Raw genomic sequence first — 13,226 nt, forward strand, 5'->3', positions numbered from 1 at the left:
ATTAAGGCAGCTAAAAGGAATGGTGCCTCAGGATTCGAGTGGAACCAAGCCAAAAGCTGTGTTCTGTGTCCAGAAAGAGCAAGGCTCATTGTCACTGAGGGAGCCTGTTGCCATGGCTACTCAATCTGAAACAGCTACATCTGCTGATCAGGCTGAGGAAAATGGTCCTCTTGTAGAGGTCAGGCGCTGCCTGTTGGTGAGAACAGATTCCCAGTTGTTTGAGACAGCAGGGGTGGACGTAGGAATACTTGACCGTCAGTATAGGGGGCTGCGGGACACTTGTTCCCAGGTGACCCTGTGCCATCCAGATATTATTCCTAGGGAATATATAATCCCGAATGAGAGCATAAAGGTAGCAGGGATTGAGGGGCAGGTGATCTCTCTGCCAGTCGCGGAGGTACCTGTCAACTTTCAAGGCTGGAGGGGAGTTTGGCGGCTAGCGATTTCATCGACTCTGCCAGCAGCCGTGCTCGTGGGAAATGACCTGGCTGAACATGTGAAACGGGTGCTAGTGATTACACGCTCACAAGCCACCACGGGGACAGTTCAGGGGGGTAATGATGAGCCAGAGACGGAAGCAGAGGGGAGTTCAGAAGCTGTGGTGGAAACCTTAACCACAAACAGCAGATTTGGACAAGAGCAAAAGGCAGACGCCACTCTCCAGAAGTGTTTTGAACAGGTGACTGACGCCCAGCTAACACCTGAAACCCCAGTGAGATTTCTGGAGAAAAAGGGGGTTTTATATAGAGAGACCCTGAGGAATATCTCAAAAGGGGGAGATGGGATCAGAAGTCAGCTGGTGGTACCTGAAAAGTATCGCCCCATGATCTTACAAAGGGGGCACTCTGACATGTTTGCTGCACACTTAGGGGTGAACAAAACACAGCAGAGAATCACACAGAATTTCTACTGGCCTGACATAGGGAAGCAGATCAGGGAGTTCTGTAAACGATGTGATGTGTGTCAAAGGCAGGGGAATAACCGCGACAGGACCAAAGCAAAGTTGTGCCCTTTGCCTGTGATTGACACTCCGTTCAAATGCATAGGGGTGGATATTGTGGGACCTTTGCCCAAGGCCACAAAGAGGGGGAACAGGTTCATTCTCACCATTGTGGACCATGCCACGAGGTACCCTGAAGCCATACCCTTGACTAACATTGAAACTAACACAGTGGCAGATGCCTTGGTGGGGTATATGTCCAGGATGGGATTTGCCTCAGAAATAATCACAGATTTGGGCGCATCGTTCACATCAAAGCTCATGAAACGCTTATGGCAAATCTGTGGAATTAAGCACAGGGAAGCCACTGCATATCACCCTGAAAGTAATGGGTTAACTGAGAAGTTCAATGGGACTCTAATGCGCATGATTAGGGCTTACTTGGCAGAGAATCCAAACAATTGGGACCAGAAGCTGCAATCCCTTTTGTTTGCTTATCGATCAGTGCCACAAGCCAGTACCGGGTTCAGTCCATTTGAACTTTTAGTTGGGAGAAGGGTGAAAGGGCCCCTTGATTTAATCAAACAAAATTGGGAGCAGATCACCCAGGATGACCCACCGGACGTTGTGACGTACATAGACTCTTTAAGGAAAGACCTAAAGAGAAACCTAGAGCTAGCAGCAGAGACCCTGCAAGCTCAAAAGGTCAGAAAGAAAGTTTGGGATGACCAGCAAGCCAGGGAGAGGCACTTTGACCCAGGGGAGGGAGTGCTTTGGCCTAGGCCCTGCAAAGAGAACAAATTGCAGCTGGGTATCCCAGAAGCAAAATATTTGGGTCACATGGTAGGGGGAGGAATGATAAAACCCCTGGAGGCCAAAATAGAAGCTGTTCGTGATTGGCCTAGACCCAACACCAAGAAAAAAGTCAAATCATTTCTTGGGTTGGTGGGCTACTACAGAAAGTTCATCCCGAGGTTTAGCGAGATTGCGGCTCCGCTGACCGATCTGACGAGGAAGAAGACTGATGACCGCATCCCGTGGACCAGCGACTGTGAGGAGGCGTTCCAGAGGTTGAAGCAGGCGCTCATCAACTATCCAGTGCTGCGTGCTCCAGACTTCGACAGGGAGTTCATCATCTACACCGATGCGTCTAACAGCGGGGTAGGAGCAGTTCTGTGCCAGGAGGATGAGAATGGTGACCAGCATCCAGTGTCCTACCTGAGTAGGAAACTTCAAAAAGGTGAGAGACATTTGGCAACCGTGGAGAAGGAGTGTTTGGCCATAGTCTACACGATCCAGAAGGCCAAGCCTTACATCTGGGGAAGACATTTTGTTCTGTGCACTGACCATTCACCATTGCAATGGTTAAAGACAATGAAAACCCACAATAGCAAACTTATGAGGTGGGCTTTAAACCTACAGGACTATGACTTTGAGGTGAAGGTGGTCAGAGGGTCAGTGAACTGTGTTGCTGACGCCTTGTCAAGAAGACCTGAAGAATGAAGACGGCGAAAGAAACATGGACTATGTATATATATTGATGACAAAAAGTTAAATGTACCTGTTTTTTGAACTTGGTTTGTATGAATAAAGGTAAATTGATGTAATGTATATGGTAAATGTTTAAATGCCTAATTGCTATGGTTAACTTAGAATGTAAGTATAAGTAAGTATGATATGGTATGTATAACTGTTGTTGTGTGTTTTATCCAGGTTGTTTTTTGGGAAAAAGCACGTTAGCTTTCCCCCTACAAAACAACTTATAAAGAGGGGAGGTGTTACATACAGCACTGATGTTACCTGTCTGTCATGGGTTTGGAGGGAAAGTTCCATCCTATGGGGAGTGGAAGGCGGGACATCAGGAGGAGGGGCTGTACTATATATATAGGTGGAGCGTGTGTGGAGACGCTGGGATGAGACAAAGCAGCAGCTGGGAAGAAGAAGCTGGTGTGGGAGTCTGTGTGTCAGACAGGGTACTACTGTGTGTCAGAGTACCAACCTGATAGGTTCAGGTGTCTGTTGGTTAGCCAGAACTGATAGGTTCAGGGTCTGTGCTCCAAGTTAAGGGTTCTGTGTGAACCAAACTGTATGCATGTATGAATGAGAATAAGCCACGTTACTTTATCTTATTCACCTGATCATTTTATTTTCCCTGTGTGTTGTATTTAAATAAACCTTATTCTTTTATTTGTTAAAAATCCATCCCTGGTCTGTGTGACTTCTTATAGGGAATGGTTGGTGGCAGCTTAGTTAACGTGTGGCAGATCCCAGTAGGTCTGGGTTTGTCACAGTCACCTGTCTCGTGAGTTGCAGACTGAAGAGAGCGCATCTTGAGGCACGCATGAGGCAGGGCAGCGGTTGTTGAGGCCATGAGGCCTAGTAGGTGTTGAGCTAACCTGACAGACACTGTCCTCCGAGGTTTGAACCTTCGAACCACCTTCCTGATTTTTTGGATGCGCTCTGGAGGTAGGAACATGCGTGCATGTACAGCATCCAGACGTACGCCTATATAGTCCATCACCTGAGAAGGGTCCAGATGTGACTTGTCGTAGTTGATAGATAGGTGCAGGGCTTGTAGGGTACAGAGGACCAGATGAGTGTCCTCGTATGCTTGATTCTTGGATTTGGACACAATCAGTCAATCGTCAATGTATGGGTAAATCTGAATCCCCCTCAAGCGCAGGTAAGCCGCCACCGGAGCCATACACTTGGTGAAGGTTCTTGGCGCTGTGGACAAGCTGAACGGGAGCGCCACAAACTGGTATATAGTGTCTCTGAACATCAGGCATAGATACTTTCTGTACTTCTTGTGGATCATGATATGGAAGTACGCATCCTTGAGGTCCACCACAACAAACCAATCTCCTTCTTTCAACAGGTGGATGATCCCTTCTAAAGTCACCATTCTGAAGCGACGAGGTCTGAGGTAAGAGTTGAGGTCCCTCAGATCCAATATAGGTCTTAGGCCGCCGTCCTTCTTGGGAACCGTAAAGTACCGGTAGTAGAACCTGTTCAGAATGTCCCGTTGAGGTACCTTCTGGATGGCTTGTTTTGCTAGAAGGGTGAGGATCTCTTCCTCCAGGATGGGGTCGAATGATGTAGGCCTGACCCCTCCTAGAGGGGGCAACTCTATAAACTCCAGGCAGTAGCCTCAGCTTACAGTGTTCAAGACCCAGGTGTCCTGAGTAATCATGCACCAGTTGTGAAGATAAGGAGACAGGCGTGTTGATTGGTTGTTGGCCAGGATGGATATGGGGAAGTCAAAGATATTGTTTCGACTTCCTGCCAAAAGGTTTGAAGGACTGACGTCTGTTAGACTGAGGTTTAAAACTTGAAGCTGAGGAATAGGCCTGAGAAGACCTTGGAGGTGGTTGGGATCTAAATGGGCGATATGTGGATGATGTAGCTTGCTGAAATTGCTGTTGCTGTGGTCTAGGTCTCCACTGAAACTTAGAGGGCCTAGGCTGCTGCTGTACCACATAAGACTTTGCTGTTTTCTTGCTCTTATGCAGGTTTTCCAGATTTTCATCTGTCTTCTCACTGAAGAGACCTGAAGCATCAAAGGGCAGGTTCTTTATCCTCGCCTTGATGTCATCTACTATATTCGCTGACCGCGGCCAAGCATGCCTCCTGAGCGTAATGATGGAAGCAAGATTTCTGGCATTGGCATCTGCAACGTGACGGGAAGCCAGGACTCTGATGCTTGGAAAGAGTTTGCGCCTCAGCATGAGCATTGAGGCACATTTGCCTAATATCCTCGGGTGCGACTTGAAGAGCCGGCAGCACCCTTGCCCACAATTGTTTCTGGTAAGCACCCATAGCCACAAAATAGTTTAGGGCTCAGAGTGCAAAGGTAGTCATTGAGTAGAGTCTTCTGCCCAGAATCTCCAAATCCTTTCCTTCCTTATTAGTAGGGGTCGGGTGACCCTTAGTGGGTAGTCTTGTTGCACTGGATTCCACAACTAACGAGTTAGGAGCGGGGTGCTTGAGTAGGAAGGAAGTTTTAGGGCCATGAACACGATACATATTCTCTGTTCTCCGTAAAAAGGATGTGGAATTAGCTGGGTGCTCCCAGTATTCTGTAATAAGGTCCATAAGCTCAGGCACATAGGAGAGGCTAACAGGATGAGACCTCTCCTTGTTGATATCTCCAAAGATGAGATCGTCCTCACGTGCTGGGGATTTTTCCACCTCCATTCTCAAAGTGGCTGTCATCCTCAAAACCATTTGAGGATATGATGAAAAATCCTCAGAGGGAGAGGAAGGGTGGATGTCTGCAGCATCAGACCCCAAGGGTTCTCCTGGGAGAGGAGTCTCCAAAGAAGCTTCAGAAGTTCCCTCGTCCTCCTGATCAGACGAGGGTTGCGAATCTTGGCCATCATCATCATCATCAGAAGACTGAAGTATACTAGGGTGTTGGGGCGTCTCCTTAGCTCTACCTGGCTTCTGAGGAGGGATATTGTCAGGAGGTGGAGGAGGACCCATCGGAGCAGAAGGAGGGACCGGTTTTAACGACTTCGATCTCAGAGTTTGCCCATTAGTCGAGGATGACTGTTCATCCTTGTCGACATCGGAGCGTTTAAGATGCTGACGTTTCTTTGGGGGAGGAGTGGAGGACAAAGATGAAGAGGTATAACGGGTCCTCCTCCTTCGCCATCTCCGGTCCCTCGACGTCGATGAAGATTCTGACGAATAGTCCCTTCGACAACGTCGACGACGGGACCTCCTCCTTTCCACACTGTCATCAGAATCAGATGAGGAATAGTCTCGACAACGATGTTTCCTATGTTTGTCGACGCCGGAACCGCATTTACGTTTGCGATGGCGTTGAGTTTTCTTGGAAGAAAGCTCCTCCTCCAAGTCAGATACTGGGAGATGAGGAGGAGGCTCAACAGGCTGCACTGGTCTCCTAGGTGGTGAAGAGGGAGACTTGGAGCCTTGAGATTCCGGTGTCGACGACTGGGATCGAGACGCCCGCCCAGTTAAATAGGGCTATCAGGGGCATTGGTCAAGCCAGAAATCACTTTCCCAATCTGGCTTGCCATCGGTGACCTCTCGACAACGACAGGTGTCTCCTGTCTAGGCGGGAGAGAGGTCCCGATATCCGATGTCGACTCCCGATCACGAGATGAGTCTTCCAATATAGGCGACGGGAGCGAGGTCGAAATGGGGGGAACGACGAGGGTAACCTCCCAAGATTACGTTGTCGACTTAACGGTCGTTTTCTTCTTTTTCAGAGGCTCAGAGGTTGCTGGTTTAGAGGACTCAGTCAACGTCGAGGTAAGTAAAGTTGTAGAAGAAGTCTTCCTCTTAGACTTGTCCTTAGATTTTTGCTGAGGAGGTTTCTCCTTAGGTGGTTCTAGCGCCGGGGATGGGACTACTCTGATCTCAGACCGCACCGACAAAGTAGAAGGGGCTACCTCCATTTCGGATGGTTGGGAAGCCGAAAGAGTTTGCTTCCACAGGGAGTACTTGAGACGTTGCTGGCGAGCCTTAAGGATGGCCTTTGTAAACTGTTTGCAGTGTCAGCAATGGGAAACTTGGTGCGATTCACCCAAACATAACAAACACAGCGAGTGCCCGTCCTGGAAGGGTAGTTTTCTTGAGCAGGCGGTGCAGAGACGCAAAGGTCCTCTCCTCGGAGATGGTTTTTCTTTAGGAGGCATAGACCAAGCGGGGATAGCCGCACAAACGAAAAGCCAGGCAGATATTGCCTTAGGAAAAGTCCGAACGCTAGAAACAGCCGCTTTAATAGAAAGTCCGCTTAACTGAAGAGAGCTGGTAAGCGTGTGGCTCCTCAGCAGGAGGCCAATCAGTTCTGAATTGAGAAATCCGGCAGGTGCGTGGCGCCACAGTGGGAGGCCAATAAAGGCCAATTAGGCCGGAGGTAAAGGTAACGGTAAAGGTTCCCCTTGACAATTTTTGTCCAATCGTGTTTGACTCTAGGGGGCGGTGGTCATCCCCGTTTGCAAGCCATAGAGCCAGCGTTTGTCCGAAGACAATCTTCCGTGGTCACACGGCCAGTGCGACTTAGACAAGGAACGCTGTTACCTTCCCACCAAGGTGGTTCCTATTTATCTACTTATATTTACATGCTTTCAAACCGCTACGTTGGTGGGAGCTGGGACAAGCGACGGGAGCTCACTCCGTTGCGTGGATTCGAACTTACGACTGCTTGGTCTTCTGACCCTGCAGCACAGGCTTCTGTGGTTTAGCCCACAGCACCACCACGTCCTTATTAGGCCGGGAAAAGGCACAAAAAGGCTGCCAGAGGCAAAGAGTAGTCGAAAAGCCAGTCCAAGTCAGGGCAACAGCAAGAAGATAAGCGAAAGACAGTCCAAATTCATGAAAATAGCGAAAAGAAATGCACAACTCTAAACGAGAGTCCAACTCCGCAGGCGGAAAAAAGGAACGGAGCCGTTGGCGGGTGGAGCATGCACTGTATAGGGCAACCTAAAACATTGTTACTTTTCTCTTTTAGCTCTAGAAGATTCTGAGAGGCCAGTGCAAGCGCTGTCTTTACCCACTGGTGGGGATTCATAGAGAATGACGTTGAAGAAGTGAGTGACTTACCCCAAGATGATGTAGAAACATGAATAGATCGTACTCGGAAGACATAGCAGGTCCCTTTCGCTTTTGGAAATTATTCAGTGTTTGCTGTCAGTTTCACTTATCATGGTCTGAAGACAAAAAAGATGGGCTGATAATCTGCTGGAAAATTTGGGGAACAACAGGTGTTTTTCTTACCTGATAACAAAAGTGAGTGACTTACCCCAAGATGATGCACAAATTTTAATAGATTGTACTCGGAAGACATAGCAGGTCCCTTCTGCTTTTGGAAATTATTCAGTGTTTGCTGTCAGTTTCACTTATCAGGGTCCAAAGACAAAAAAGATGGGCTGATGATCTGCTGGATAATTTGGGGAACAAGAGATATTTTTCTTACCTGATAAGAAAAGTGAGTGACTTACCCAAAGATGATGCACGAAGTTTAATAGATTGTACTCGGAAGACATAGCAGTTCCCTTTCGCTTTTGGAAATTATTCAGTGTTTGCTGTCAGTCTCACTTATCATGGTCCGAAGACAAAAAAGGATGTGTTGATGGTCTGCTGGATAATTTGGGGAACAAGAAGTATTTTTCTTACCTGATAACAAAAGTGAGTGACTTACCCCAAGATGATGCAGGAACATGAATAGATTGTACTTGGAAGACATAGCAGGTCTCTTTCGCTTTTGGAAATTATTCAGTGTTTGCTGTCAGTTTCACTTATCATGGTCCGAACACAAAAAAGATGGGCTGATGATCTGCTGGAACATTTGGGGAACAAGAGGTGTTTTTCTTACCTGATATCAAAAGTGAGTGACTTACCCCAAGATTATGCACAAACGTTAATAGATTGCACTCAGAAGACATAGCAGGTCCCTTTTGCTTTTGGAAATTATTCAGTGTTTGCTGTCAGTATCACTTATCAGGGTCCAAAGAAAAAAGGTGGGCTGATGATCTGCTGGAAAATTTGGGGAACAAGAAGAATTTTTCTTACCTGATAACAAAAGTGAGTGACTTACCCCGAGATGATGCAGAAACATGAATAGATTATCCTCGGAAGACATAGCAGGTCCCTTTCACTTTTGGAAATTATTCAGTGTATGCTGTCATTTTCACTCATCATGGTCCAAAGTCAGAAACGACTTGTTGATGATTGTCTGCTGGATAATTTGGGGAACAAGAGATATTTTTCTTGCCTGATAACAAAAGTGAGTGACTTACACCAAGATTATGCACAAACGTTAATAGATTGCACTCGGAAGACATAGCAGATCCCTTTCGCTTTTGGAAATTATTCAGTGTTTGCTTTCAGTTTCAATCATCATGGTCCAAAGACAGAAAAAAACTTGTTGATGATTGTCTGGTGGATAATTTGGGGAACAAGAGATATTTTTCTTACCTGATAACAAAAGTGAGCGACTTACCCAAAGATGATGCACGAAGTTTAATAGATTGTACTCGGAAGACAGAGCAGGTCCCTTTCATTTTTGGAAATTATTCAGTGTTTGCTGTCAGTTTCACTCATCATGGTCCGAAGGGAACAAAAAAGATGTATTGATGGTCTGCTGGATAATTTGGGGAACAAGAGGTATTTTTCTTACCTGATATCAAAAGTGAGTGACTTACCCCAAGATGATGCACAAACTTTAATAGATTGTACTCGGAAGACATAGCAGGTCCCTTTCGCTTTTGGAAATTATTCGGTGTTTGCTGTCAGTTCCACTTATCAGGGTCCAAAGACAAAAAAGATGGGCTGATGATCTGCTGGAAAATTTGGGGAACAAGAAGAATTTGTCTTACCTGATAAGAAAAGTGAGTGACTTACCCCAAGATGATGCAGAAACATGAATAGATTGTACTCGGAAGACATAGCAGGTCCCTTTCGCTTTTGGAAATTATTCAGTGTTTGCTGTCATTTTCACTCATCATGGTCCAAAGAAAGAAAAGACTTGTTGATAATTGTCTGCTGGATAATTTGGGAAACAAGAGATATTTTTCTTACCTGATAACAAAAGTGAGTGACTTACCCCAAGATGATGCACGAATTTAATAGATTGTACTCGGAAGACATAGCAGGTCTCTTTCGCTTTTGGAAATTATTCAGTGTTTGCTGTCATTTTCACTCATCATGGTCCAAAGAAAGAAAAGACTTGATGATAATTGTGTGCTGGATAATTTGGGGAACAAGAGATATTATTCTTACCTGATAACAAAAGTGACTTACCCCAAGATGATGCACAAACTTTAATAGATTGTAGTCGGAAGACATAGCAGGTCCCTTTCATTTTCGGAAATTATTCAGTGTTTGCTGTCGGTTTCACACATCATGATCCGAAGACAAAAAAAAAGATGGGTTGATGGTCTGCTGGATAATCTGGGGAACAAGAGGCATTTTTCTTACCGGATAACAAAAGTGAGTGACTTACCCCAAGATGATGCACAAAGTTTAATAGATTGTCCAACCTTACTTGGAAGATATAGCAGGTCCCTTTCGCTTTTGGAAATTATTCAGTGTTTGCTGTCAGTTTCACCCATCATGGTCCGAAGGGAAAAAAAAGATATGTTGATGGTCTGCTGGATAATTTCGGAAACAAGAGGTATTTTTCTTACCTGATATCAAAAGTGAGTGACTTACCCCAAGATTATGCACAAACGTTAATAGATTGCACTTGGAAGACATAGCCGGTCCCTTTCGCTTTTGGTAATTATTCAGTGTTTGCTTTCAGTTTCAATCATCATGGTCCAAAGACAGAAAAGACTTGTTGATGATTGTCTGCTGGATAATTTGGGGAACAAGAGATATTTTTCTTACCTGATAACAAAAGTGAGCCACTTACCCAAAGATGATGCACGAAGTTTAATAGATTGTACTCGGAATACATAGCAGGTCCCTTTCATTTTTAGAAATTATTCAGTGTTTACTGTCAGTTTCTCTCATCATGGTCCGAAGGGGAAAAAAAAGATATGTTGATGGTCTGCTGGATAATTTGGGGAACAAGAGGTATTTTTCTTACCTGATAACAAAAGTGAGTGACTTACCCCAAGATGATGCAGAAACATGAATAGATCGTACTCGGAATACATAGCAGGTCCCTTTCGCTTTTGGCAGTTATTCAGTGTTTGCTGTCACTTTCACTTATCATGGTCCGAAGACAGAAAAGACTTGTTGATGGTCTGCTGGATAATCTGGGGAACAAGAGGCATTTTTCTTACCGGATAAGAAAAGTGAGTGACTTACCCCAAGATGATGCACAAAGTTTAATAGATTGTCCAACATTATTCGGAAAACATAGCAGGTCCCTCTCGCTTCATTCAATGTTTGTTGTCACTTTCACTCATCATGGTCCAAAGACAAAAAAGACTTGTTGATGGTCTGCTGGATAATTTGGGAAACAAGAAGTATTTTTCTTACCTGATAACAAAAGTGAGTGACTTACCCCAAGATGATGCACAAAGTTTAATAGATTGTCCAACCTTACTCGGAAAACATAGCAGGTCCCTCTTGCTTTTCAAAATCATTCAATGTTTGCTGTCAGTTTCACTTATCATGGTCCAAAGACAAAAAAGACTTGTTGATGGTCTGCAGGATGATTTGGGGAACAAGAGATATTTTTCTTACCTTATACCAAAAGTGAGTGACTTACCCCAAGATGATGCAGAAACATGAATAGATTGTACTCAGAAGACATAGCATATCCCTTTCACTTTTGGAAATCATTCAGTGTTTGCTGTCAGTTTCACTCATCATGGTCCGAAGACAGAAAAGACTTGTTGATGGTCTGCTGGATAATTTGGGGAACAAGAGATATTTTTCTTACCTGATAACAAAAGTGACTTACCCCAAGATGATGCAGAAACATGAATAGATTGTACTTGGAAGACATAGCAGGTCCCTTTTGCTTTTGGAAATTATTCAGTGTTTGCTGTCAGTTTCACTCATCATGGTCCGAAGACAAAAAAGACTTGTTAATGGTCTGCTGGAAAACTTGGGGAAGAAGAGCCATTTTTCTTACCTGACAACAAGAGTGAGTGACTTACCTGAAGATGGTGTACCAATTTTAGTACATCCCAAGAAAATGGACCAGTAAGTTTGGCTGGCCTGCCCCCACCCACAACAATAAGCGCATCATAACCGAGGACCTCAGGAGGCATCACAATCACTGTATTTTGATGATGGAGGGGGTATCTCTGTGTGTGGTTGGGGGGACATTACTGGAAAAGGACAGTCTTTTGCCCATAAGGACCATGAGAAAGACAAGGTTTGGTTCCCTGTTGATTTGGAGGCAATGAGAAAGCCTCGGTTACTAATAAATCCAGGGAGATTATATTTCATAACTCTTTCACTGTGGAAAAATGTTATTTTTTGCCATCAGCACACAGGAGTCCTGAGAGCTGTTTTGACCATCTTAACTAGTCACTCTCCTTCTTACCTGTGCTTCTTACCTGTTCAGTCTTAACCAAAGGGGTGTACATGTAATTGGATTGGTTCACTTATTAACCCTGCCATTTGCTGCCATCTTCCTGAACATCCCACATTGTTTTGGTGATACTTTCTCCAACATCTTTGTACCATTTTATAATTTATTGGTCTGCCATCTCCCTTTCTCTCTGTCTCAAGAAATGCTCAAAGGAATGTCTGCAAGGGAAACCAAATGTCAGCCACTACGAACACACACATACAAAAACCACCATCAGTTGAAAGAATGTCGACAGAATATATTTCCCCTTCTTTATGTAGTCTCTCCATGGTTTTCTGAAAGCACCTGAAAGATGAATAAATACTGTATATTATGGTACAGGCTTCCACCAAGTAAATCCTGCTGCCTCCATTGCATGATGGGTCCCTTTTAACTGAGCCAATATTTGTATCTATGACCTCAGCAAAAGAACAAAGAAAACAAAATGGCAAATCTTGGTCCCATTCTTTTTGTAGGCTGCAATTATTTTTCTGTTACTTGTTGTCCCAGAGACAATGTTCTCTTTTCAAATTTCAAATGATGCCATGGTCCCTAGCTACCCCAAAAAACATATGTAGTGCCAGATAAACCCAAAGAACAAATGACTCTGAAACCTAAATAATCATCTGGCAATATCTCATTAATATGGTAAGAAGGAGCAGTGAATTAGTTGAGAGTCTAGCAACAGTTTAACTGGCTTGGTAACCCCAGCCAGGATGTGCTACTTAACCCTCGGAAATGGTGTTGTCAAACGTGTGTTTCTCGGTACTTCCCCACTATGTTGCCCCCCCAAAATAACATGTTTTTCAGGGCCTCCCTTCTCTGCTTCAATCAGAAGCAGCCTCAATGGAGGTTGCAGCAAAGAAATTGGAAAACCAAGATTCAAAAGGGCAGCTACGAAGATAGTCAGGTGTCAGGATGTGTCCCTGGAGACCGAGATCATTCACACTCATGTATTTCCAATCACCGTGTATGGGTGTGAAAGCTGGAGAGTGAAGAAAGCTGGGAGGGGAAAAAATGGATTTGATTGAAATGTACTGGAGGAGAGCTTGGACTGGCAGAAGGACGGACAAGCGGGTCCTGGTACTGATCAAACTTGGACCCTCCGAAACCTGAAATGAGGAAACCAGGTTGTCCTACTTTGGGCACATCATGAGAAGGCGGGATTTTCTGGAAAGGACAATAATGCTGGGAAAGGCAGAAGGCAGCAGGAAAAGAGCAAGACCCAATATTGTTGGGGGGGGGGGAGGAGGCTTCGAGACAATGAGATAAATAGTATAT

The 13,226-nt window shown here is 45.0% G+C and overlaps 1 long non-coding RNA gene across 1 annotated transcript; it reads left to right on the forward strand.

Moving 5' to 3' along the window:
- The first annotated feature begins 3,755 nt into the window (after positions 1–3,755).
- On the forward strand, positions 3,756–8,619 carry LOC144586001 (uncharacterized). The gene is made up of 4 exons (XR_013540673.1): positions 3,756–3,866; positions 4,453–4,747; positions 6,178–6,220; positions 7,422–8,619. It is a non-coding gene; the product is annotated as an uncharacterized LOC144586001 (long non-coding RNA).
- Positions 8,620–13,226: the final 4,607 nt, after the last annotated feature.

The sequence above is a fragment of the Pogona vitticeps genome, chromosome 1 (genome assembly GCF_051106095.1).
Source record: "Pogona vitticeps strain Pit_001003342236 chromosome 1, PviZW2.1, whole genome shotgun sequence".
NCBI classification, from domain to species: domain Eukaryota; kingdom Metazoa; phylum Chordata; class Lepidosauria; order Squamata; family Agamidae; genus Pogona; species Pogona vitticeps.